This window comes from Tamandua tetradactyla, chromosome 17 (assembly GCF_023851605.1).
Source record: "Tamandua tetradactyla isolate mTamTet1 chromosome 17, mTamTet1.pri, whole genome shotgun sequence".
Taxonomy (NCBI): Eukaryota; Metazoa; Chordata; class Mammalia; order Pilosa; family Myrmecophagidae; genus Tamandua; species Tamandua tetradactyla.
The window spans coordinates 61372740-61400204 of NC_135343.1; the positions used below are offsets into that span (position 1 = coordinate 61372740).

A 27465-nucleotide genomic window follows, 5' to 3' on the forward strand; every position below is an offset into this window, starting at 1 on the left:
ACCAATGTGGGGATTCTGCCAGTTGCTGTATACATCAATTCCAATTATGCATTCTGGAACTGGAGAAATGACTAAAGAATGGATCCAGAGACCCTCTGGACCCACTGTGTAATGGACCTGAGCTAAAACTCCATTGATCACCTGACCTCCATAAGCCCCTACTCTGACTTGTCGACCAGAGTGACATTTTGGGTCTCCTGGAATTTGTGTCACTTCTGAGCCAGTGTCTAATAAGCCCCCAAATATTTGGTCATTTTCTTTTGCATCCTGGTAAAATGCTGTAGGTCTCCTTGGGGAAGCCTCAGAGGAAGGTTAACAGTGTAAATTTTGAACAGCATTAAAGGGTCCTTCCCCAAAGATACCTGGCCCTCGCCTCATACAAGCAGCTCTGGATTTGTAAACTGTCTCAAGTCTGGGATTGACTAAGGGGCTGAGACTCTCTGTTTTTGTAATTCAAGTTAGACTTCTCTTCCCTTGATTGAGAATTCTTCTGCTTATACAGCTCAAACAAGAATTTAGTAGACTGCTCATCTATTTTACTTCTAGTTACAACATGATCTACTAGCCAACACCTCAAGACTCTACAAGTCAGATTATTTTGACTGCTGCTTTGAGTCTGCTGTCCATTATGGCGGCCACACCCATAATGTGGTGATTAATTGTAGCCACGTGACTTCTGTCAACTTGGGATCTGATCATCCCCATTGTATTTAAGGATTCCAGCTCAGTGACAGCAGTTCCCATGGTAACATCTGACCTACAGAGAAGGGCAACTATAGAGCTCTTCAGGGATGATGGAGCTAGTCTCGTGAATTTATTTGTCAAGGTTCTGGTGAAAGATGTGTCCTCCGGACATTCCTGGGGTATGTGAGCAGTTCTTCCATGATAAATCCACTCTAACATTCTAATTTCTCTAAGCCTCTGGATCCCTTCATCTACATTATACCAGGACAGTTCTGGCATTTCGATCTCAGATAATGTCAGCTACCTTTTGATCTGTGTTTCAGCCAACCATCCAAACTGTTAATGCCCTTTCTAACCCTTTTACCTACAACATTGAGTGCAGAATCTCTGCTTAGTGGGCCCATATCAGTAAATTCAGCTTGATCCAACTTTATATTCCTTCCATCATTGTCCCACACCAATAATATCCTTTCCCAAACGTATTCCCCTGATTTCTTGCCGCGTCCGGCTCTTGAAGCCGAGTCAGGAGAGGGGCGTCGAGGTTGACTTAAGAAATCAGCACTCAGGAGACAAGTATGGTTCCATCACTCAGGGCTCCCTGCTTCTTGGGAGTCAGATCTTTATTAGTTCTTTCTTAGTAGTTCCCCATCTTAGTAGTAGTAGTCTTATGTTTTCTTGCCTCCCTTTTGTATCCTCAGAGCTTCCCTTATCTAGCGGGTCACCACCCCCAGGTCACACCCATTTCCTCCCTACCCCCTTGACAGGGGGCAATCTTCTCGGAAACTTCTGCATGCGATATTCCAGGAAGTTTTACTCCCTCCAGCCCGAGGGTAAACAACAATTGCAAATCAACTTAGCTGTTTGCTCAACAGAGCTTGTAAAAGAGCTTATAGAAAGGCTTAACCTCATGAATGCCTGCAACTTCTCAAGACAGGGGAAATAGGGGAATTACTTTAATCCCAGGCACAGATGTCCCTCTGGCTGGGAGGCAACAATTTCTATCCATGTAGACTGGAAAATTCATGCAGCTCTTTTGGAATATAACGTACCTCCTCCTGGGAGACACTTTGTACCTCACCTTTCAGGGCCTTTGGGGCTTTAGTCTAGTTATAGGTCTTGAAGAAAAGAGGAGTGGGGGTGGGTCATGAAAAGAAATAGAAGTATTTGTACTAGTTTGTAAACTGTCAGAATGCAATATACCAGAAACAGAATGGCTTTTAAAAGGCTGAATTTATTAAGGTGCAAGTTTACACTTCAAGGCCACAGAAATGTCCATAAAGCAAGTCTATAAAAATGTCCAATTAAGGGACCAACAAGAGGTTACCTTCAAGAAAGGCTGATGAAGTTCAGGGTTTCTCTCTAAACTGGAAAAGTACATGGCATACATGGCGACATCTACTAGCTTTCTCTCCAGGCTTCTTGTTTCATGAAGCTTCCCTGGAGGCATTTTCCTTCTTCGTCTTCAAAGGTGCCTGGGCTTTCCTGGTTCTCATGGCTCTCAAAAATGTTTCCTCTTTTAAAGGATTCCGGTAAAGTAATCAAGACCCACCTGGAATGAGTGGAGTCCCATCTCCCTTTAATCAAAGGTTAATACCCACAACTGGGTGAGTCACATCTCCGTGGAGATAATCTAATCAAGCTTCCAACCTACAGTGCTGAATAAGGATTAAAGGAAACAGCTGCCTTCACAAGATGGATCAGGATTAAAACACAGCTTTTCTATGGTACATAATCCTTTCAAACAGGCACAGCATCTTTCAAGAAAATTACTTCAGGGCATTCCATTGCAATTTTATCTGGTGAAACAGGATTAATCACTCCTGAGAAAGTAGTGAGGGCTGTTTCCCCAGGGGATGTGGTTACAGAGTTAGCAAGCACTGATGGTTAATCTTGTTAAGTGGAGACCGGAGGATGGGAGGCTATTTCCTCAGGGCAGTCCATTACAGATCTATCTAACAAAGCCTCAGCAGAGTACAGGAATTCCATCTCCCCATTACCATCATTATCAAGCCATATATCTCCATCCCATGTTTCAGGAGTCCATTCTTTTCCAGTTAAAGCCCTAACTTTGACAACAGATACCCAGTAAGGTTGAGACTTTAGTTTACATTGTAAATCTGTTACTCACACAATGAGGCTCTGTATCTCGTTTTCAGAGATCTCAAGTCTACGACCATAGGAAATAAGATTTTCTTTCAGGGCAAGCATGGAAAGTTTTACATCATTCATACAGTGTTGAAGTTGCAAATTTCAAGCCTTCAGTTCATCCCTTTTCCTCATCACTGTATCCAGCATATCTACCAACAACCAGCCAACATCATTATACTTCTCAATTCCACACAATTCTGTAAAGGTGTCAAAAACATTATCACCCAGAGCCTTGCCTCAGATAAGCATACAATTAGGAGAATCAACTGACTGAGGATTTAATACACCAGCTTTCTTCAACCAGAAACAAAATACCCTTGCAACAATGGTCAGGTCAGTGCTTGCCTGATCAGACAACTGGGCATCATCACTTGCCCAAGTTGGCACCAGAACCTAACCATCACACCATATATGCTGTTTTTAGTTTGCTAAAGCTGATGAAATGCAATATCCCAGAAATGGGTTGGCTTTTACAATTGGAATTTATTAATTTACACATTTACAGTTCTTGGGCCATGAAAATGTCTAAATCAAGCCATCTCCTGGATGGTACATGGACTCTGGAGACAAGCTGCTGGCATCTAGGGCTCCTCTGTCACATGGGAAGGTACATGGCATGTCTATTTGTCTCTCTTTTTTCACCAGGATTTTGTTGCTTCTAGTTTCTGGTTTTGATGGCTCCCTGTCTGAGCCTCTGCATGTTTCTCTGCTTTAGCTTCTATCCCTCTTAGCTTCTGTTTGTCCTCTTCTCTAAACTTCTCCTGCTTTTATCTCTGAGCTCTGGATTTTCTGAATTTCATCTCTGAGCTTCTCTGGGGCTTTTCCCTTTATCTTCTCTGTCTTTTATCCTCTGATAAAGGACTCCAGTAAGGAGATTAAGACCCACCCTGAATGCGGTGGGTCACATCCCAAGTTAAGATCCTACTCACTGAAATATCCAACTTCAATGAGTCCACACCCACAGGAATGGATCAGCTTTAAGGGTATTCTTTTTTGGAGTCCACACAGCTTCAAATGACCACGTATGCTGATGAGTTCTGGTGTCAACTTGGCCAAATGATGATACGCAGTTGCCTGGTCAGGCAAGCACTGACCTGACCATTGCTGCAAGGATATTTTGCTTCTGGTTGATAAACCAGAAGGCTGGTGCATTGTCAGTCAGTTAAGAAAAAAATTATCACTCAGTTGATCATATCTGTGGCTGATTACCTCTGCAATCAACTAAGGCGTGTCTCCCGCAATGAGATTATCCAGTCAGTTGAAGGCTTTAAGAAGAGAGACTTTACTGCTTCTTCAGTCAGTGAGCCTCTCCTGTGGAGTTTGTCAAGACCCTTCATCGCAGCTGCCAACGTCACAGCCTGCCCTAAGGATTTTGGACTCTTCCATTTCCACGATTGCATGAGACACCTCTATAAATCTCATATATGCAAACCTCTCCTGTTGGTTCTATTTCTCTAGAGAACCCTGACTGACATATAAGGTATCATAGAGATGCCAGCAGGACATTTGCCCTCCATGGACGTGATGTCTGACAAATGTTATTGATGCCCCACCCCAAAGCTGACCACTCTGGGGGCTAATTAACTTCAGAATAATTCTCCACCAGCCCACCCCACAGCCCCCTGTCCACTAACCAGCAGGGAAATCATATGTGGCTGAGCAGGATCAGTCTTCCTCTCTGAAGGACAGGCATAGGGGCTAGTGCTTGGCAAAGTGCAGGGACAACATGAAGGAGAGAATCTTGGAGAAGGGAGGGTGTGGGTGTCCTGAGTCTTTCAGTTCATCTATAAACCATGGTCATGTGCCACAGAGGTACGTGTCAGAGTGGAGGAGTCACACCCAAACCTTGACTCCATGGGTTCTCAATGGGAGAGCCCAAAGCAAGGCTCTCCGGCACAGGATGGTATGGCCAGGGGCTGAGCAGTAACCCCTTCCCAACAAGAGCCAAGAGCTGGGGTTACTCTCACTTGTGTTGAATGCCTCCTGGGTCCCAGATATTTTAACACACACAATCCCCTTGGCTGAGAGAAGCCACAGTAACTGTCCAAGGTCCATGTCCAGAGAGTGACAGAACAGGACATTAGAAGCCAGGCTGCTGACTGGGCCGTGGTCTTATCACACCCCAGGGCAATGACAGCAGCTGGCAGACTGGAGGGTATGTTGCAGACAAGAGATTTTTTGTTTGTTGGTTTTGAGCCCAGGCTAAGGAGGTCTTTTGCTTGTTGGTTTTGAGCCCAGGCTAAGGTCAACCTCCTGTCCGAGGCCATGTCACATCCTGCCCAGTTCCTCCCCATCCAGTTCGGTCAAGTCAACTCTGAATTCCATTTCACAGTCCTCTCTGACTTGGCCCTGTGCCACCAAAGGCCCTGCAGCCGTCATTTTCCTTTAGGCACTTTGTTAAAGGTGAAAGAACATTTGGAAGAGAGCTGTGAGGGTAATGAGAGTGAGGAAATGCATTTTATTTTTATTATTATGGGACTTCCCTGTTCATTCTTACTCCCTCCTTGGGAAAGACCCTCAACACAAGTTCTGTGCTCCTAGTTTGGAGGAGAACAGGGTCCCAGAGACTGGTCTACTCTTGGGCCCTTGAATTGGTCCCCAAGAACAATACTTCCCAAACTTTACTATGCATATGAATCACCTGCAGAACTTGTTAAAACACAGATTCCTGGGCCCCAATCCCAGTGGTTCAGTAGGTTTGGGGATGCAGGTGAGAGTGGAATTCTCGCTTCCAACAGATGCTGTACATGCACCTTTTGAGTGGCCCTGCTTCAGGGATGCCACAAGGGAATCCTCTCTAGGTATTGGCTCAATTCTTTTGCCAGTACAATAAGGAACTTTCTAGGCTGTCCTGCGGGTTCCTGGGAAATGTGGTTCCTGACAGTGTTCCTACCTCCCAGGAGTATCAGATAGTCCCTGACATCCTTTTCCTGCCCAGTGTGGTGGGGCAAGGAGGACACAGGGTTGAAAAGAGATGAAGGAGGCATGAAAGTCAACTTTGCCTACTGGTAATTTTGATCAGACCATCCTTGACAAGACAAGGATTAGAGAACAACACTTGTCTTTAATCCAGATTTGGACATGCTTCTCAGTTTCCTTATTTATAAAATATGGAAAATACAGCTGTTTCAGGGAAGGGTGCGAGGATTAAAGTCACAGCTCTCAAGTTTTGCCCCAGAGCCAAAATATGGTTTTTCAACCTTGGTGCTCAGTGCATTTACCAATAACATAATAGTTCCTTACAATAAAGTGGGTTCCCCCAGCAGGGAGTACTCATCCGCTAGCTGCTCTGTAGACAGTGTTCCATTTAAATGTCTCAGCACCCCAGGGGGAAGATATTATTATTCTTATATTCTCCCTGAGAAACCCGACCTTGGAGATGAAATAACTTGCCCAGGGGCTGCTACCACCTCATGATACCTGAGATGTCACACAGGCTGCAGCCCAAACACAGCTGGAAGTGGGGAGTCTCGGGGTGCAGCCTCAGCCCTGATACCATGGAGCTGGGTGGGCTTGGGCAAGGCACATCCTCTGTTTGGTCCTCAGTTCCTTGTCTCTAAAATGATATCAAAGGCCCCTTTCTGTGCTGAACTATTGGGAATCTATTATTTTTCCACTAGGGCATCAGCAACAGATTAGGTTCTAGAGGCTTCTCATATCACCACCAAATTGTGTTCCAGAAGTTTTCCGTGCCACCACCAAATTGGGTTCCGGAAGTTTCTCACGTTGCTAGTGTGCCATGCTCAGGGTTGTAGCAGAATAAACCAAGTCCCAAGGACTACCTGGACGCCTGTAATTCTCCCAGGCTTGGAGAGAAGGGGCCCGTATGCAGCAACAGGGGCCAGGCCTCAGAAATCAGGGATGGCCAGGGGGGCTGCTGGTCCAAAGGTCCCCTCATGGCTTCTCCCTGGCTTTGAGGAAGGGAACTTGAGCACAGTAATAGGATGTGGTCCAGAGGAAACCATTTGAAAATTATTTCTTTATGCATAAGAATGCATTTAAAGCATATGGGGAAGGGACTGGATCCAGACGTCAGAGTGATACATATCCGTTCCATGTCGATACAAACACCATAAAAGGCAGAACAGGTCTTTTGTTTCATATGAAAACTTTCAAACATACTGGAAAGTTGAGGAAAATAATCATGAACACCCACTACCTAGATTGTAGCCATAATACTTCATCACATCTGCTTTGGCAGATGACTACCCATCTAGCAATTCATTAATCCATCTTAAATTACAGACATTAGTACCTTAACCCTAAATACTTAAGTGTGCATATCATTAACTGAGTTCAATATTTGATACATTCTATTGATGTAAAATTTACTCTCAATAAAATGCACAAATTTTATGTATTTGTTAGCTGAGTTTTGGCAAAAACATTAAACCTGTGTGATACAACCCCCAACAAGGTATAAAACATTAGCATAACCTCAGAAAGTAATTGCATGCCTCTTCCCTTCATAGACATTTTTTCCACTATAGATCAGTTTTGCCCAGATTTTTTTCAAATGGCAATAAAATTTACCAATTTTAAATGTACAATTGGGTGAGTTTGGACAATTGTCTAGTTGTGTAACCACCACCACAATCATGATATAAAATATTTCTATCACCCTAAAAATTGTCTCGTGTTCCTTTGCAGCCAATCACTTGCCCCAACCCCTGGTCCCTGGAAACCACTGATCTGCATTCCATCATTAGAGTTTCGCCTTTTCTAGATTTTCCCATAAACGTTATCTTCAATTAGCATGTAGCTTTTACCTTTAGCTTGTTTCACTTGGCACCTACTTTAAGACTCATCCATGCTGTTGTACAAATATTCATTCTTATTGCTGAGTAGCAACCCATTGTATTGAAGTACACTGTTTCGTTTATCCAGTCACGTGTTGATAGATATTTCGGTTCTTTCCAGTTTTTGGAACTAAAGTCTCAGTAGCAGGGAGGAAGACTTGAAGGTTGGAAGGAAGAATTAATTTCCGTATTAATTTTTATCTTGCTTGGGAGCAGATAGACATCTAGACCAAGGGTCAGTAAACTTTTTGATAAAGAGCCAGATGGCTAATATTCAGGCTTGGCAGGTCATACAGTCTCTGTAGCAACCACTCAACTTTGACACTGTAGCGCAAAATCAGTCATAGGCAATAACAACAACAAGGAAGAGTAGCTGTGTCCCAGTAAATGAAAGTTTATGAACAAATGTTTAAGAACATGTCTTAAAGTTTTGTGGATAACCATTGGAAGAAGAGAAATAGGACAGACAACGTCTATGAGGAAAAACAATGGAATAAAAAAAAAAACTGATCACCTGAAGGAAAATTAGGAATGAAAAAAGAAACAAGGAAAGTAACATGAAAAAGAAACAAGAAGAAAGTATGATAAATAGAATAAAATCAAATAACATAATAGGGATAAAGCTAAGCATATAAGTAATCACCGTACTGTGAGTTGGTTAAGTTAATCTATTGCAAGACATAGAATTAGAGTTTAGATAAAATAAAGAAAAAAATCAAGCTATATACAATTAACAAAAGTTCTATCTAAAGCAAAATTAAGCAGGGACTTTGAAAATAAAGAAATAGGAAAATACATACCGCCTAACTAGTTATACAAGATTGGGCAATTGCTAAAAAAAAAAAAAAAAAAAAAAAAAAAAAACACACAGCTGTAGCTATAATATCAGAAACTACATTTTAAAAAAGCCTGGGACTTCCTGGAAGATGGCGGCTTAGTAAGACGCGCGGATCTTAGTTTCTTCTCCAGGACACCTACTAGGGGAGTAGAAACGATACAGAAAGCGCCCAAAGCCACAACAGAGATAAAAAAGACAGCGTACCCCATCCTGGAACGGCTGGCTGGCTGAGAGAAGCAGCTCGGGTGAGATCGCCGAGGCGCGCGGGCCTTACCGGGCGGGGTGGCAAGCGGCCGGAGTTACTCCCTTCCCCCTTCCCGGGCCGGCTGGGAGAATTGGAGAGGTGGTCCCCTGAAACCAAGGCGACTGGCGCCCACACCACGCGCAGCCCCCGGACCAACTGAGAGAATTGGATCGGAAACCCCCAGGCCGTGGAGAACGGTGACGGGTGCGGGAGGCCCCTTCCAAACCCGTGACTCCCGGGGAACGTGCACTCTCTCGGGCGGGCCACTGCCGCTGGCGCCCTCCCGCCACGCTTGTTGCCCAGGGCCGACTAGGAAATTCGGACGGGCTCTTTCCCTGGCTGCGGCGACCAGCAACCCTCCCTGCGTTCGGACCCCAGGCCGGCTCAAGCCGCTTCGGCTAGCGAACCCCCAGGACGGCGAGAGTTTTCCACAGTTTAAGGTCCCACAGCACCTTTTACTGGTGGGACCCGCAGACAAATGTGTGCCACGAGCGCCACCTACTGGGCAGGATAAGAAAAACAGAACCCAGAGATTTCACAGAAAAATATTACAACCTTGCTGGGTCCAACACCAAGAGAAATCTGAATAAATGCCCAGACGCCAGCAGCAGAAGATAACTGTCCACGCTCAAAAGATTGAGAATATGGCTCAGTCAAAGGAACAAACCAATAGCTCAAATGAGACACAAGAGCTGAGACAACTAATGCTGAATATACGAACAGAAATGGAAAACCTCTTCAAAAATGAAATCGATAAATTGAGGGAGGACATGAAGAGGACATGGGCTGAACATAAAGAAGAAATAGAAAAACTGAAAAAACAAATCGCAGAACTTATGGAAGTGAAGGATAAAGTAGCAAACATAGAAAAAATAATGGATAGCTACAATGATAGATTTAAAGAGACAGAAGATAGAATTAGTGATTTGGAGGATGGAACATCTGAATTCCAAAAAGAAACAGAAACTATAGGGAAAAGAATGGAAAAATTTGAACAGGGTATCAGGGAACTCAAGGACAATATGAACCGCACAAATATACGTGTTGTGGGTGTCCCAGAAGGAGAAGAGAAAGGAAAAGGAGGAGAAAAACTAATGGAAGAAATTTTCACTGAAAATTTCCCAACTCTTATGAAAGACCTAAAATTACAGATCCAAGAAGTGCAGCGCACCCCAAAGAGATTAGACCCAAATAGGCGTTCTCCAAGACACTTACTAGTTAGAATGTCAGAGGTCAAAGAGAAAGAGAAGATCTTGAAAGCAGCAAGAGAAAAACAATCCATTACATACAAGGGAAACCCAATAAGACTTTGTGTAGATTTCTCAGCAGAAACCATGGAAGCTAGAAGACAGTGGGATGATATATTTAAGTTACTAAAAGAGAAAAACTGCCAACCAAGACTCCTATATCCAGCAAAATTATCCTTCAAAAATGAGGGAGAAATTAAAACATTCTCAGACAAAAAGTCACTGAAAGAATTTGTGACCAAGAGACCAGCTCTGCAAGAAATACTAAAGGGAGCACTAGAGTCAGACACAAAAAGACAGAAGAGAGAGATATGGAAAAGAGTGAGAAAGAAGGAAAATCAGATATGATATATATAATACAAAAGGCAAAATGTTAGAGGAAAATATTATCCAAACAGTAATAACACTAAATGTCAACGGACTGAATTCCCCAATCAAAAGACATAGATTGGCAGAATGGATTAAAAAACAGGATCCTTCTATATGCTGTCTACAGGAAACACATCTTAGACCCAAAGATAAACATAGGTTGAAAGTGAAAGGTTGGGAAAAGATATTTCATGCAAATAACAACCAGAAAAGAGCAGGAGTGGCTATACTAATATCCAACAAATTAGACTTCAAATGTAAAATAGTTAAAAGAGACAAAGAAGGACACTATATACTAATAAAAGGAACAATTAAACAAGAAGACATAACAATCATAAATATTTACGCACCGAATCAGAATGCCCCAAAATACGTGAGGAATATACTGCAAACACTGAAAAGGGAAATAGACTCATATACCATAATAGTTGGAGACTTCAACTCACCACTCTCATCAAGGGACAGAACATCTAGACAGAGGATCAACAAAGAAATAGAGAATCTGAATATTACTATAAATGAACTAGACTTAATAGACATTTATAGGACATTACATCCCACAACAGCAGGATACACCTTTTTCTCAAGTGCTCATGGATCATTCTCAAAGATAGACCATATGCTGGGTCACAAAGCAAGTCTTAACAAATTTAAAAAGATTGAAATCTTACACAACACTTTCTCGGACCATAAAGGAATGATGTTGGAAATCAATAATAGGCAGAGTGCCAGAAAATTCACAAATACGTGGAGGCTCAACAACACACTCCTAAACAACGAGTGGGTCAAAGAAGAAATTGCTAGAGAAATTAGCAAATACCTCGAGGCGAATGAAAATGAAAACACAACATATCAAAACTTATGGGACGCAGCAAAGGCAGTGCTAAGAGGGAAATTTATTGCTCTAAATGCCTATATCAGAAAAGAAGAAAAGGCAAAAATTCAGGAATTAACTATCCATTTGGAAGAACTGGAGAAAGAACAGCAAGCTAACCCCAAAGCAAGCAAAAGGAAAGAAATAACAAAGATTAGAGCACAAATAAATGAAATTGAAAACATGAAAACAATAGAGAAAATCAATAAGGCCAGAAGTTGGTTCTATGAGAAAATCAATAAGATTGATGGGCCCTTAGCAAGATTGACAAAAAGAAGAAGAGAGAGGATGCAAATAAATAAGATCAGAAATGGAAGAGGAGACATAACTACTGACCTCACAGAAATAAAGGAGGTAATAACAGGATACTATGAACAACTTTACGCTAATAAATACAACAATTTAGAGGAAATGGACAGGTTCCTGGAAAGACATGAACAACCAACTTTGACTCAAGAAGACATAGATGGCCTCAACAAACCAATCACAAGTAAAGAAATTGAATTAGTCATTCAAAAGCTTCCTAAAAAGAAAAGTCCAGGACCAGATGGCTTCACATGTGAATTCTACCAAACGTTCCAGAAAGAATTAGTACCAATTCTCTTCAAACTCTTCAAAAAAATCGAAGTGGAGGGAAAACTACCTAATTCATTCTATGAAGCCAACATCACCCTCATACCAAAACCAGGCAAAGATATTACAAAAAAAGAAAACTACAGACCAATCTCTCTAATGAATACAGATGCAAAAATCCTCAATAAAATTCTAGCAAATCCTATCCAACAACACATTAAAAGAATTATACATTATGACCAAGTAGGATTCATCCCAGGTATGCAAGGATGGTTCAACATAAGAAAATCAATTAATGTAATACACCATATCAACAAATCAAAGCAGAAAAATCACATGATCATCTCAATTGATGCAGAGAAGGCATTCGACAAGATTCAACATCCTTTCCTGTTGAAAACACTTCAAAAGATAGGAATACAAGGGAACTTCCTTAAAATGATAGAGGGAATATATGAAAAACCCACAGCTAATATCATCCTCAATGGGGAAAAATTGAAAACTTTCCCCCTAAGATCAGGAACAAGACAAGGATGTCCACTATCACCACTATTATTCAACATTGTGTTGGAGGTTCTAGCCAGAGCAATTAGACAAGAAAAAGAAATACAAGGCATCAAAATTGGAAAGGAAGAAGTAAAACTATCACTGTTTGCAGACGATATGATACTATACGTCGAAAACCCGGAAAAATCCACAACAAAACTACTAGAGCTAATAAATGAGTACAGCAAAGTAGCAGGTTACAAGATCAACATTCAAAAATCTGTAGCATTTCTATACACTAGTAATGAACAAGCTGAGGGGGAAATCAAGAAACGAATCCCATTTACAATTGCAACTAAAAGAATAAAATACCTAGGAATAAATTTAACTAAAGAGACAAAAAACCTATATAAAAAAAACTACAAAAAACTGCTAAAAGAAATCACAGAAGACCTAAATAGATGGAAGGGCATACCGTGTTCATGGATTGGAAGACTAAATATAGTTAAGATGTCAATCCTACCTAAATTGATTTACAGATTCAATGCAATACCAATCAAAATCCCAACAACTTATTTTTCAGAAATAGAAAAACCAATAAGCAAATTTATCTGGAAGGGCAGGGTGCCCCGAATTGCTAAAAACATCTTGAGGAAAAAAAACGAAGCTGGAGGTCTCGCGCTGCCTGACTTTAAGGCATATTATGAAGCCACAGTGGTCAAAACAGCATGGTATTGGCATAAAGATAGATATATCGACCAATGGAATCGAATAGAGTGCTCAGATATAGACCCTCTCATCTATGGACATTTGATCTTTGATAAGGCAGTCAAGCCAACTCACCTGGGACAGAGCAGTCTCTTCAATAAATGGTGCCTAGAGAACTGGATATCCATATGCAAAAGAATGAAAGAAGACCCATCTCTCACACCCTATACAAAAGTTAACTCAAAATGGATCAAAGATCTAAACATTAGGTCTAAGACCATAAAACAGTTAGAGGAAAATGTAGGGAGATATCTTATGGATCTTACAACTGGAGGCGGTTTTATGGACCTTAAACCTAAAGCAAGAGCACTGAAGAAGGAAATAAATAAATGGGAACTCCTCAAAATTAAACACTTTTGTGCATCAAAGAACTTCATCAAGAAAGTAGAAAGACAGCCTTCACAATGGGAGACAATATTTGGAAATGATATATCAGATAAAGGTCTAGTATCCAGAATTTATAAAGAGATTGTTCATCTCAACAACAAAAAGACAGCCAACCCAATTACAAAATGGGAAAAAGACTTGAACAGACACCTCTCAGAAGAGGAAATACGGATGGCCAAGAGGCACATGAAGAGATGCTCAATGTCCCTGGCCATTAGAGAAATGCAAATCAAAACCACAATGAGATATCATCTCACACCCACCAGAATGGCCATTATCAACAAAACAGAAAATGACAAGTGCTGGAGAGGATGCGGAGAAAGAGGCACACTTATTCACTGTTGGTGGGAATGTCAAAGGGTGCAACCACTGTGGAAGGCAGTTTGGCGGTTCCTCAAAAAGCTGAATATAGAATTGCCATACGACCCAGCAATACCATTGCTAGGTATCTACTCAAAGGACTTAAGGGCAAAGACACAAACGGACATTTGCACACCAATGTTTATAGCAGCGTTATTTACAATTGCAAAGAGATGGAAACAGCCAAAATCTCCATCAACAGAAGAGTGGCTAAACAAACTGTGGTATATACATACGATGGAATATTATGCAGCTTTAAGACAAGATAAACTTATGAACCATGTAATAACATGGATGGACCTAGAGAATATTATGCTGAGTGAATCCAGCCAAAAACTAAAGGACAAATACTGTATGGTCCCACTGATGTGAACGGACATTCGAGAATAAACTTGAAATATGTCATTGGTAACAAAGTTCAGCAGGAGTTAGAAACAGGGTAAGACAATGGGTAATTGAAGCTGAAGGGATACAGACTGTGCAACAGGACTAGATACAAAAACTCAAAAATGGACAGCACAATAATACCTAATTGTAAAGTAATCATGTTAAAACACTGAATGAAGCTGCATCTGAGCTATAGGTTTTTGTTTTGTTTTGTGTTGTTTTGTTTTGATTTTACTATTATTACTTTTATTTTTTTCTCTATATTAACATTCTATATCTTTTTCGGTTATGTTGCTAGTTCTTCTAAACCAATGCAAATGTACTAAGAAATGATGATCATGCAGCTATGTGATGATGTTAAGAATTAATGATTGCATGTGTAGAATGGTATGATCTCTAAATGTTGGGTTAATTTCTTTTTTTCCGTTAATTAAAAAAAAAAAAAAAAAAGAGAAGGGATAATTGGAGATGAAGGGATACAGACTGTACAACGGGACTGGATATAAAAACTCAGAAATGGACAGCACAATACTACCCAATTGTAATGCAATTATGTTAAAACACTGAATGAAGCTGCATGTGAGGTATAGGTTTTTTGTTTTTGTTTTTTTTGTTTTTTTTTCTTTCTATTATTGTTTTAATTCTTATTCTGTTGTCTTTTTATTTCTTTTTCTAAATCGATGCAAATGTACTAAGAAATGATGAATATGCAACTATGTGATGTTATTAAGAATTACTGATTGTACATGTAGATTGGAATGATTTCTAATTGTTTTGTTAATTCTTTTTTTAATTAATAAAAAAAAAGAGTGAAAAAAAAAAGCCTTATATATGCAAACGATAGTTCATATTGATAAAAGTTGCAGTTCACTCAAAATATATCATAGTCATATGCCTCAGTGCACTTCACAACAGAGTTCCAAAATAGACCTATTTAATATATATAAATAAAACACTGTGACGAACAAATGGAGAGTCCTCATTTGCCCCCAAATACCTACAGTCCTTTTGCTAGGAATTGTGTGTTTGGCTACTAGGAAAATTTCAATAAAATCTAAGAGGCAGATGTACAAACCTTATTCTTTGGCCACTGTGCAATAAAATTAGAAATTAAAAATAATAATAAATGAGAGTTAGTCTCTCCCCAAATCCTTCCTCTAGAAAATTGAAGGCACCATTTAAAATAACTCTGTGTTGAAGAAGAAATCATAAGCTAGAAATAAGCCCTGATGAGAGATTAAGTTCCAAGGGCTGATGGGATGGGACCAAGTGGGACTCGGGAAACTTACGAGAAATAAGAGTTAAGCATACACGAAAATACTTGTACACCAATATTCATAGTGCTTTATCCACAATATCCAAAAGGTGGAAACAACCCAAGTGTCCATCAGCCAATGAATGGATAAAGATATGGTGGTCTATACACACAATAGAATATTGTTCAGCAGTAAAAAGGAATAAAGTTCTGATGCATGCTACAGTATGGATGACCCTTGAGGACATTATGCTGAGCGAAATTAGCCAGACACAAAAGGACTGATATTGTATGATTCCATGTATATGAAATATCTAGAATAAGCAAATTCACAGAAACAAAGTAGATTAGTGTCCAGTCAGAAGGGAAAATGGGAAACTATTCCTTAATGGGTACAGAGTTCCTGTTTGGATGAAAAAGTTTGTTTCAACAATGGAAGGTGGTGGTGATAGCACAATCTTGTGAATATGATTAAAACTGTTGAAGTACACACTTAGAAATGGTTAAAATGGTAAATTTTGTGTCATATAGAAGTTCCTGCACAAAAATAGAATATATGAAAGAAGTACTACAACCAAGAAACTAGAATGAAAGAGCAAGAAGATAAACCCAAAGAAAGTAGAGGGATGGAGTATAAAATTTAGAAGAATTTAATGCTGTAAAGTGCATACACACACACACCACACACCCAATAAACTTGATTAATAATACAATAGGTGAATCCTTTTTAGGTGAATCCTAAAAAAGACTATTACTATAAATAAATCTAATCAAATTTCATAAGAAAGGTATGTGAATAGAATTTAAAAGATAACTCATATTTAAGATGAGAAGGGAAACACAACTATTGATGAAGAGATTTTAAACCATTTCAAGAGCCCACTAAGAAATTAATATTACTTTAAAAATATAGGCTTTTCTAGGAAAATGCAAATGACCAAAATTAATACAGTAAGAAAGGGAAAACCTGAGTAGACCAATAAACACAGAAGAAATCAGAATTAATGTCTGTACTGGTTTGAAGCTGTTATGTACCCCAGAAAAGCCATATGCTTTCAATCCTGATCCAATCTTGTGGAGCCAAACTTATTGTTTAGGGTGGAACTTCTTGATTAGGTTGTTTCCATGAAGATATAACCCACCAAACTGTGGGTATAACCTTTTGATTAGCTGGAGATGTGACTCCACCCATTCAAAGTAGGTCTGGATTAGTTTATTGGAGCCCTTAAAAGAGCTCATGGGAAGAAAAACATGTCAGAAGCAACAAGGACACAGACAGACACAGACATTTGGAAATGCAGAAGCCCCAGGAGATGCTAGGAGCTGAGAGAGTCAACAGAAGCTAGACAGGAACCAGAGTCAACACAGACAGAGATGTTTGAAGCTGCAGAAGGAAAATGCCCCTGGGAAAGCTGTTTGAAACCAGAAGCCAAAGGACCAGCAGACACCAGCTGCATGCCTTCCCAACTCACAGAGGTGTTCCAGACACCACCAGCCTTTCTTGAGTCAAGGTATCTATTTCTGGATGCCTAAGTTTGGACATTTTTATGGCCTTAGAACTGTAAACTTTTAGCTTAATAAATCCCTCTTATGATATGTCAGCTCATTTCTGGTATATTGCATTCCAGCGGCATTAGCAAATTAAAACAACATCAAAGGTCTTTGCCTCAAAAAACAAAAACAAAGCAGGCCCAAGTGGTTTTATCAGTGAATTACATGGACTTCCCAAGGACCTGATCGTTTCTATGACACATAAATTATTTCGGAGTGCAGAAAAGTGAATCTACAAGGCTAGCTACCAAACTGCACAACGTTGGCGTTTGTGTCAGTTGGGTGCTCTGGGAAGTAGATACCGATTCGGAATTAGAAATGAAAAAGGTTATTGGGGAGCAACACCTGGTAAAGGGGAAGGGAGGAATTGAGTTTGGCCAGGGGAAGCTGTCAGGCGTTGATGCGGGTCTGACCAAGTCAGCCCCACTAGAAGGTCCAGAGCAAAAAGTGTCCCTTAGAGGAGTCCTGAGTTGGGTAGAAATGGGTAGGCCTTGCACCTTTCCCAACTAAAACCATCCTGAGAAGAGCATGACTTTGCATTGGTACAGCATATAAGAAATGACAAAAACAGAGGGGGGGGAGAGAGGAAGAAAAAGAGAGAGGGAGAGAAAAAAGAAAACAGGAAAAAAAGAGAAAAAAAGGAAAGAAGGGAGAAAGGGAGGGAGAAAGGAGAGAGGGTGAAATCTATACACTAATGCCACCAAAAACCTAAAGGCAAAAATTCTAAATAAACAAATCCAATGTTATTTTAAAAGGACTACACATCAATAATTTGCTCCACTAGCAGATTAAAGGATAAAAAAACATATATTCTTGAATAAATGTTTTGACAAGTGGATTGAATGAAATGTATATGCAATTCTAAATAAAAACATAAAATTCTTAGCAAGCTAGAGGTAGAAGGAAACTTTTATACTTTGATAAAGTTAACTACCAAAAACCTTTAGCAAATATTCAATTCAATGTGAAAACTCAGACATTCCCAGAAAAGTCAGGAACAAGGCAAGGTTGCCCACTATCACCATTATTATTGTTTTTAACTTTTTTTTATTGTATAATATAACACATATACAAAGCAAAGAAAGAAAAAAGTAGTAATTATCAGAGCACTCTTCAACAAGCAGTTACAGAACAGATCACAGAGTTTGTCATGGGCCACATACCATCATCTTAGATTTTTCCTTCCAGCTGCTCCAGAATATAGGAGGCTAGAAGGAATAAATAAGTTTTTATCATCACAATCACATTTTTTTTCTTTTTTGTGAAGCATAACATATATACAAAAAAGCAATAGATTTCAATTAATTATAGAACGTATTTCAGAGTTTAATATGGGTTATAATTCAACAATTTTAGGTTCTTACTTCGAGCTGCTTGAAGATACTGGAGACTAAAAGAGATATTGATTTAATGATTCAGCCATCATATTCTTTTGTTAAACTCAACCTTCTCTGCATAACTCTACCATCACCTTTGATCTTTCTATCCCACACTTAATGGGTATTTGGGCTATGGCCATTTTAACTTTTTCATGTTGGAAGGGGCTGTCACTAATATGGGGTAGGGAGATGGAACTAGCTGATGTTCTGGAGAGGCTGGCCCCTCTAGGTTTCAGGGCTTATATGGACCAGGGACCCATCTGGAGGTTGTAGGTTTCTGGAAAGTTACCGTAATGCATGGAACCTTTGTAGAATCTTATATGTTGCTCTAGGTATCACTATTACTATTTAATAGTCCACTGAAAATTCTGGCCGATTCAATAAGACAAGAGAAAGACAAAATATTCTTCAAGAAATTATCCCTGGAGAGCCGAGGATGAGAGAGGGGTTCAGCGTGTGACCTGCACACCCGGCCTCCTCTCACTTCGCTCTCGCGGCCTTCCCTCCCTCTGCCCTGCCTGCTGCACAGAACACCTTCCACCATGGCCACCTCAGCAAGTTCCCACTTGAACAAAGGCATCAAGCAGTTCTACATGGGGCTGCCTCAGGGCGAGAAGGTCCAAGCCATGTATATCTGGATCGATGGCACCGGGGAAGGACTGCGCTGTAAGACGCGCACCCTGAACAGTGAGCCTAAGTGCATAGAAGAGTTGCCTGAGTGGAATTTTGATGGCTCTAGTACTTTTCAGTCTGAAGGCTCCAACAGTGACATGTATCTCAGGTCTGTGGCCATGTTCTGAGACCCTTTCCGCAAGGACCCCAACAAGCTGGTGTTCTGTGAAGTTTTCAAGTATAACCGAAAGCCTGCAGAGACCAATTTACGACACTCCTGTAAACGGATAATGGACATGGTGAGCAACCAGCACCCTTGGTTTGGAATGGAGCAGGAATATACCCTGATGGGGACAGATGGACACCCCTTCGGCTGGCCTTCCAACGGCTTCCCTGGCCCCCAGGGTCCCTATTACTGTGGTGTGGGAGCAGACAAAGCCTATGGCAGAGACATTGTGGAGGCCCACTACCGGGCCTGCTTGTACGCCGGCATCAAGATCGCGGGAACAAATGCCGAGGTCATGCCTGCCCAGTGGGAATTCCAGGTAGGACCCTGTGAAGGAATTGACATGGGAGATCACCTCTGGGTGGCCCGTTTCATCTTGCATCGTGTATGTGAAGACTTTGGCGTGATAGCAACCTTCGATCCTAAGCCCATTCCTGGGAACTGGAACGGTGCAGGCTGCCATACCAACTTCAGCACCAAGGCCATGCGAGAAGACAACGGTCTGAAGTACATTGAGGAGTCCATCGAGAAACTAAGTAAGCGGCACCAGTACCACATCCGCGCCTACGACCCCAAGGGGGGCCTGGACAATGCCCGGTGCCTAACTGGGTTCAACAAAACCTCCAACATCAGCGATTTCTCTGCTGGCGTGGCCAACCGTGGCGCCAGCATCCGCATTCCCTGGCCTGTCGGCCAGGATAAGAAGGGTTACTTTGAAGACCGCCGTCCCTCTGCCAACTGCGACCCCTTCGCGGTGACAGAAGCCCTCATACGCACGTGTCTGCTCAACGAGACTGGAAATGAGCCCTTCCAGTACAAGAACTAAATGGACTAGACCTCCAGCTGTCAAACCCCTCCCAGTTCTTCATCCCACTCCCGCTTCTCCTCTCTCCCAGTTGTCCTACTAACTGTAACTCAAAGGACAGAATAGCAAGGTCTTTTTTATTCCTCATGCCCAGTTAATAACTCTTGCTTTTTTGGGCCAGGGTAGAGGGAGTCAAGTTCTTAATCTCTTCACACCCACCCCACGCCCCTTTCGATAGTCACAGAAGCTTTGGAAGACAGAGGAAGTAGTGCATTAGTGGGGAGGGGAGGGAGGGACAACAATACCCACTGCTTCCATTTGAATCAGGTGTGCTTGTCCAGTAGGCACACACTGGATGGAGCATCTGTGTTTGTGACAGGAAAGCAGGACTTTTTCCATGAGGGTAGCTGAAGGTGAGGGGGACTGACTTACTCTGTAGTTAGCTGAGAAGACACCCAAAGGAAGGGAGGTTCCATTTTTTTAAGAAAAGATGATAACCAACTTTCCTTTTGAGGTGAGATTTAGTAGAGAAGGGAAAGGGTTAGGGGGATTAGGAGGAAAATGCCCTTGATCGCTTGTTTTACTTCCCTCACTTGAGGCTAAATGCCCTAGCCTGAACACAAACCTCCAAATACTAACTGATGGATAGCCCTACCTTAAGAAGAAAAAGTTCCTATTGCTTGGTCCTCCATTTATAACACAAAGCAGAGTAGTATTTTTATATTTAAATGTAAAAACAACAAAAAAATTATATATAAACAAACAAAAAAGAAATTATCCCCGCATAGCACAACACTACCTTACGGTAGCACAATACTGTAAGTACACTGAACGAAGCTGAATGTGAGGCTAGCGGGAGGAGGGCTGGGGGTACATATGAAACTAGATGAAAAGATAAACGATAAAGACTGAGATGGTATAATCTAGGAATGCCTAGAGTGTACAATGATAGTGACTAAATGTACAAATTTAAAAATGTTTTTGCATGAGGTAGAACAAAAGAACGTCAATTTTGCAGGGTGTTGAAAATAGATGGTCATTCATATTTTAAAGCTTCAAAAAAAAAAGAAATTGTCCTTAATTATTCTAAAATTGATTGTGGTGATGGCTGCATAACCCTGTGGATATATTTAAAACAATTGAATTGTACACTCTGAATGACTGAATTACATGGTATATGAGTTATATCTCAATAAAGCTGTTAAAAATCATCATTATTTGCTAACCCACAATTATTCCTACTCAGAAAATCAAAGAGAATAAGTTTTAAAACTCAGAAGTGAAAAAGTTTAGAGGGGGTGCAAGGGTAGCTCAGCGGTAGAATTCTCGCCTGCCATGCAGGAGATCTGGGTTTGATTCCCAGCCCATGCACTTACCACCCCCCCGCCCCCCCCCCCCCCAAATCCACAAATGGTGCTGCAATAACAGGATACTCACATGGAAAAGGAATGAAATGTGACCCCCTCCATACACCATACAAAAATAAATAAATAAATAAATAAAAGTGAGAGAGTTTAGAAAGGTGACCAAGTAAACAAATCTGATTCTCATACACCGCGAAGAGCCAATTTCAAAACATTACAGAAAAGAATCCCATTCAGTATATTGCAAAAGTTTAAATACCTAAGATTAAACCTAATAAGAAACGTGCAAGTCTTACATTTTAAAAACAATCCAACTTTATTGAGGGACATAAACTGAGGTATGAAACCTGACCACCCCCACCTTCCCCCCTCAGGAACAGCTGAGGGTGAGACGCTCTCTTTAGAAGAGACTGAGGACACCACAGGAAACCTGAAGAAAATGGCCAATGAACTATGTAAACTGCTTAGCACGAAGTCCAGCAAATGGTAAACACTCAACCAATGCCAACTATTTTTCCAGACTCCATGTACAGCCAGAACTCAGGGTCACAGATTTTGAAAATGAACTTGATCTTGTGGTGTTACTGATTGGGTTGGCAGAAATATGCGAGAACAAGTAGGAAATCTCCTTGAACTGAAGAGGCCACTTAGAGATGAGGGGAGCGAGTCTCCCCGACTGGATTTAAGAACTCACAGGAAAACAGAGCCTTACAGTTGAGAGACTGGACTCACCTGGGGTGTGGTAGGGTGTGGGGGGAGCTGCCTCACTTGAGGGTGACCAGTCATGTCCTTCCACAAACACCCTAACTCAGGGACACATCGGGGTTCCCCCTGCATGCCACGTGAAGTTCAAACTCCTCTCCAGGTTTTCAGAGGGTGGACAATGGTGGAATTCAGCTCACGTCCCTCACTACCATTTTTCTCCTCCTGCCCCCCACAGCCAGCACCTGCAGCCTGTTGTCTAAAGACAAACTTCAGATACCAGAGAATGGCCTGGGGATTTTTCTGTCCCCCAGCAATTCGAATGGTACTGTCTGTACCCCAGGGCTGCAACTGAGCTCTGCTCTAACAGCTTGGGGTTGATAGCTGGATAGACATAAGAAATAATATAATCCTTTCGCTGGAAAATACTTTGTATAGTCTTCAGTAGCTAAAAAAAAACTGTTTAGTATAATCACTTCACTCAAGCAGTCTTGAAGTTATTTTAAGCCCTTGTTGAAATAGTTTGCTGTTGGTCTAATCTCACTTAAAAAAAAAAGCTTTTTCTCTGTTTCCAGAAACTCCCTTGCTCTGCATTCTTGCAGAAATGAGACGTCATATAAATTAATATCAGCACCTTCTCCCTGTTGAAGGAAAAGATCAAAGGCCTGAATGGACAAGAAAGAAAGAAGGCCTCCCAGATAACAGGATATGTTGACCAAACGAAATGAAGCAAGTGACCATTGCTCCATTTTAATGGATTCTGTGACTTTTACTTAGTTTTTAGTTTTCTGCTTCCTTCTGGACCTTTGCCATTTCTTTATCTGTTTCGTTTATGAAAACCCAAACAATCTTTCCCACCCCAAACTGGTCTTGGAATGATTTTTTCCCTCCATCTTCAAAAAACTCATTTTCTCACCAAACCAAAGAAATTTGTTTCTCTGTTTGATGTGGGATCAGTTGGGCCTGACTATATAGAATTGTGTTTGCAGATGGTAACAGGGTCTGAACTAGTTAGGGCAGAGCAACGGCTAATGACTTAAAAGAAGCTTATTACTCAGAGAAAGTCCAAAATGGGCATTGCTGATTGGTGAGTGGCTCTCCTTGAAGAGAGGACTGGAGGCCCAAGCTCCTTCCCTCTTGGGCTTTGTCACTGACAATATCTGTCTCCAAGGTCACCATACTCACATGTCACAAGCTGGGAGATGGAGAGAGGGCATGAAGGGACATGCATGAAGGCTTTGGGGGTGGCCTTAAAGTGGCAGGCATCATTCCCAAATGCAAGGAGGCTGGGAAGGGTAGTCCGTCCACCCAAAGAGAAAAGGAAATGGATTTGGTGAGCACCCAACCAGTCTCTGCCATGGTGCTGTGCCATATTGATTGTTAAATATCTTGGACACCACCCCTGGACCGAGCACATGGATTTTGAGGCTTGGCTTTGTCTCCTCATAGCTGAGAGAACTTGAATAAATTTTTTAACTTTTCTGACCTTCAGTTAAAATGGAGCTCAGTGGTAAAATGCTCACCTTCCATGTGGGAGACCCGGTTTGATTCCCAGATCATGCACCCCCCCCCCCCAAAAAAAGGAAATAAAAATAATAATAATAAATAACACCTCCTTCAGAATTTTCCTTTCTCTTTAGTTAATTTCTATCCACCTTTTCAATTCCCCTGTTAAGAGTTTCAGAATTCCCTATTCTAGCAAGGACCCTTTTCGGGTTCTGACACGACTGAAAAGAAGACGAAAAACCAGATTGATAAGAAGTGGCTTGGGAATTTTTGTTACCCCAAGGAAACCACTGCAACACATACTCCTAACTCAGAAATGTTGGCAAGCTTTTGGCAATTTGTAGCATTCATCCCCCAAAACACTGACAATTTAGGACAAACAAAAAAGGAAAAACTCGATTGCAGAGACATAGAAAAAGAGTTAGATGTCTCTAAGATTGCTTCATAACAGAAAAACTACGACTTCAGATTCCCAGAAGGGTAAATGAGGAGCCCAGAGCACTTCTCAAATCTCATTTAAATCCCTTTAACAATTGCCTTTTTATAAAATATTCTCAGAAGTTTTTACCTCGCATAAAGGATGATGTTTCATAAATGGCACATGCTGTCACTCCTGCTTACAGTCAAAATCATTCTTTCATTAATTCTGTCCCCCACATAGATGATAAATTACTCGAAACCAGGCATTATGTCTTTTGAGTCTGCACTAGAAACAGCTGATTTTCAGTAGAATTGTGTTGCCCCAGGGCCATCCACGTGGAATGTCTTTCCTGGAACCCGAAGGTCACGTCCCAGATTCAAAGCATCCCATACAAACACGGGATCTGATGAAATCTGATGTTCTAGGGCATTTACCTATCCAGGTTATTACTGAGCCCACAACCTGGCAACACCCAGGAGGGTTTCCATGCCTTCACTTTGTTCCTTCACTCACTCTTTCATGCATTCAATACATGATTAAAGGGTTCTCAGCAGCTGGAGAGAGCTTAAAGAGAGAAAGGGAAATGTATATGATAAAGGCCCAGTCCCAGTTTCGGAGAGCAAGACGGGGTGACAGCCAGGCCCATGGGACTGGACGGAGGACCATGCAGGACCCTGAAGTGAGGCTGGGGCAGGTAACTTTAGGGACAAGCCTGTGAAAGTGTGACCCACAGAGGAGGCCACAATTGGGAACAGATTTCAGCAGCTGTCTTCGCCCATCAGATGGGCCAACATGTAAAGACTGACACTGCCAGGTGTTTCTAGGGCGTGGGACTCCCACATATTGCTGGAATGGTATAACCAGGTGCCAATTTTCAGGAGGGAAATGTCACAAAATATGCCCAAGTTTGAAATGTACACACACATGACTCAGAAATTTCAAACCAGGAATTTATCTGATGGGAATAAGTGGACACATTAAAAAAAGGTGTCGGTGCCAATCCTAAAGAACACCCAGGGCAATATACAAGATTCTACAAAGGTTCCATGCACTAGGGTAACTTTCCAGAAGCCTACAACCTCCAGATGGGTCCCTGGACCAGGTAAGTCCTGAAACCTAGAGGGGCCAGCCTCTCCAGAACATCAGCTAGTTCCATCTCCCTACCCCATATTAGTGACAGACCCTTCCAATATGAAGAAGTTAGAATGGGCATAGCTCAAACACCCCTAAAGAATGGCAGAAAGATCAAAGGTGATGGTGGAGTTATACAGAGAAGGTAGGGTTTAACAAATGAGTATGAGTGCTGGATCATTATATTGATATTTCTTTTAGTTTCCAGTACCTTAGAGCAGCTAGAAGTTAAAAACTCAAATTGAGGAATTGTAACCCATACCAAACTCTGAAATCTGTTCTACAGTTAATTGTTGTGCTTTGAAATTTCTTGCTTTTTTGTGTGTATGTGCTATTTTTCACAGAAAAGAAAAAATAGTCGATTGTGATGATTAAAAAATATATATTTAAGCCCTCTAGCCTCCTGTATTCTGGAGCAGCCGGAAGGAAAAATCTGAGAGGATCGTATGGTAGCCCGTGACAAACTCTGGGATCTGTCTGTCCTGAAACTACTTGTTGAAGAGTGCTTTGAAAACTATTGCTTTTTTTCTTTATTTGCTTTGTATATGTATGTTCTATTATACAATAAAAAAAGAAAAGAAAAAAAGTGCCGGTACCTGCCATCATTGTGCATGTGTTCACCCCTGAACCAGTCATGGTGGGTAGGGGAATGGGGTCCTCTGACAGGCCCAGCGCAGCGGTGCCTCTCTCCTCTACACTGGGGGTGGGGGGCGGGCAGGGGAATGCGACCCATAGTTGAGCCTTAGGAAAGAGGATGGGAGGGAGAGCAGCTTCCCAAGGAAGACCAGGAAGGGGGAACAAAGTTTACAGCTACCCCAGTTCCACCACAGCAGAAGGAGATGGATACAGAGGGAGGATCTCTCAGGCAGAGGATAAACATCTCTTCTTTTTTTTTTTTTAATTATGAAATATACATACCAAAGAAAGCAATAAATTTCAAAGTACACTTTAACAAGTAGTTATAGAACAAGTTTCCAAGTATGGTATGGGTTACAGTTCCACAGTTTCAGGTGTTTCCTTCTAGCTGCTCTAAGACACTGGAGACTAAAAAGAAATATCAATATAATGATTCAGTAGTCATACTCATTTGTTAAATACCATCTTCTCTGTTACAACTCCTCCTTTTCCTTTGATTTTACTCTCACTCTTTAGGGATATTTGGGTAATGGCCATTCTCACTTCTCCACATGAAAAGGGGTGTTGATATTATGGGGTAGAGGGATGCAACTGGTTGATGCTCTTAGATGACTGGTACCTCTGGATTTCAGAGCTTACCTGGCCTAGGAACTATCTAGAGGTTTTAGGTTTCTGAAAAATAGACTTAGTGAAACTTCTGTAGACTTTCAGGTAGAACCCAGGGTATCCTTTAGGATTTACAAGAATACTATTGTTCGGGGCTTACCATACTGTGGCAATTAGCAATATCTAGCTGAAACGTGCAAAAGAGTAACCTCCAAAATAGCCTCTTGACTCTATCACAATCTCTTAGCCACTGATGCCTTTTTTTATTCCATTTCTTTTCCCCTTTTTTGTCAGGCAGGCATTGTCAATCCCACAGTGCCAGGGAAAACTCTTTACAGAGCCTCGGAGAGCCTCTAGTGCCTGAGAATAAGAGGATAGGTTCGGGAAGGTTAAGCATGAAGGATATGACCCAGACTTGGAGATGCAGCCATATAAATACTTGGATAATTTGAAAAGTGAGGAAAGGCTGGGAGGGAGTTCAAGGACAATGGAAACAAAATGAGAGTCCAGTATGCTATGGGTGGAGTGAGGAAAGGCCTCACTTCCTGGGAGGGCCTGGCCCCTTGTGCAGAAGTGCCAGGGTAAGCATGGCTCCACTACAGGTGCCACCGGCTGCCTCGGGACCTTGGACAGGCGGCTCACCCCCTCCAGACTTCAGTTTCCTCATTTGTGAAGTTGAGAGGCGAAGCTGATCTTGGGGGCTGGCTGTGAGAAATTCACATAAAAATCCTCAGCACTGTGGTCATACATGGGAGTTGAATCTGAGCAAGAAGAAGGGCAGGCAGAAGTGGCTGGAAAATCTAAAGAGAAGGAAAAGAATGTCAACAGAAGAGATGAATTAAGATAATTAAGATGGCTCCAAGTAGTCTGAAAGCCAGCAGTTTGTTCTAGGGTACAGGCGAGCCCTGGGGTTTAACTTGGGGATAGTACAAAGGGTGACAATTGCACTTTCAACTTCAAACTATGTTGAATAACTGGAGCTGGCCCGTGCAAGTCCTTCACTGTTTATAAAGGGGACAACTGTTTACTCTTTCACATTTTTAATTCCCCTTGGCATACTTTTCTTGTCTGATTGAATACTTTTAGAACTGGAGCTACTTAAATTTC

The 27465-nt window shown here is 41.4% G+C and overlaps 2 long non-coding RNA genes and 1 pseudogene across 2 annotated transcripts in view; 2 read left to right on the top strand and 1 right to left on the bottom strand.

The window, feature by feature from the left end:
- The first annotated feature begins 762 nt into the window (after positions 1-762).
- LOC143661319 (uncharacterized) lies at positions 763-23020 on the top strand. Its single transcript, XR_013164505.1, has 3 exons — positions 763-863; positions 21731-21842; positions 22634-23020. It is a non-coding gene; the product is annotated as an uncharacterized LOC143661319 (long non-coding RNA).
- Positions 18078-27465, bottom strand: part of LOC143661317 (uncharacterized) — a 105417-nt gene continuing 96029 nt past the window's right edge. The window contains exon 3 of the long non-coding RNA XR_013164503.1: positions 18078-18178. This is a non-coding gene — a long non-coding RNA (uncharacterized LOC143661317). The remainder of the gene's footprint in view (positions 18179-27465) is intronic.
- Positions 18776-20139, top strand: LOC143661314 (glutamine synthetase pseudogene; annotated as a pseudogene).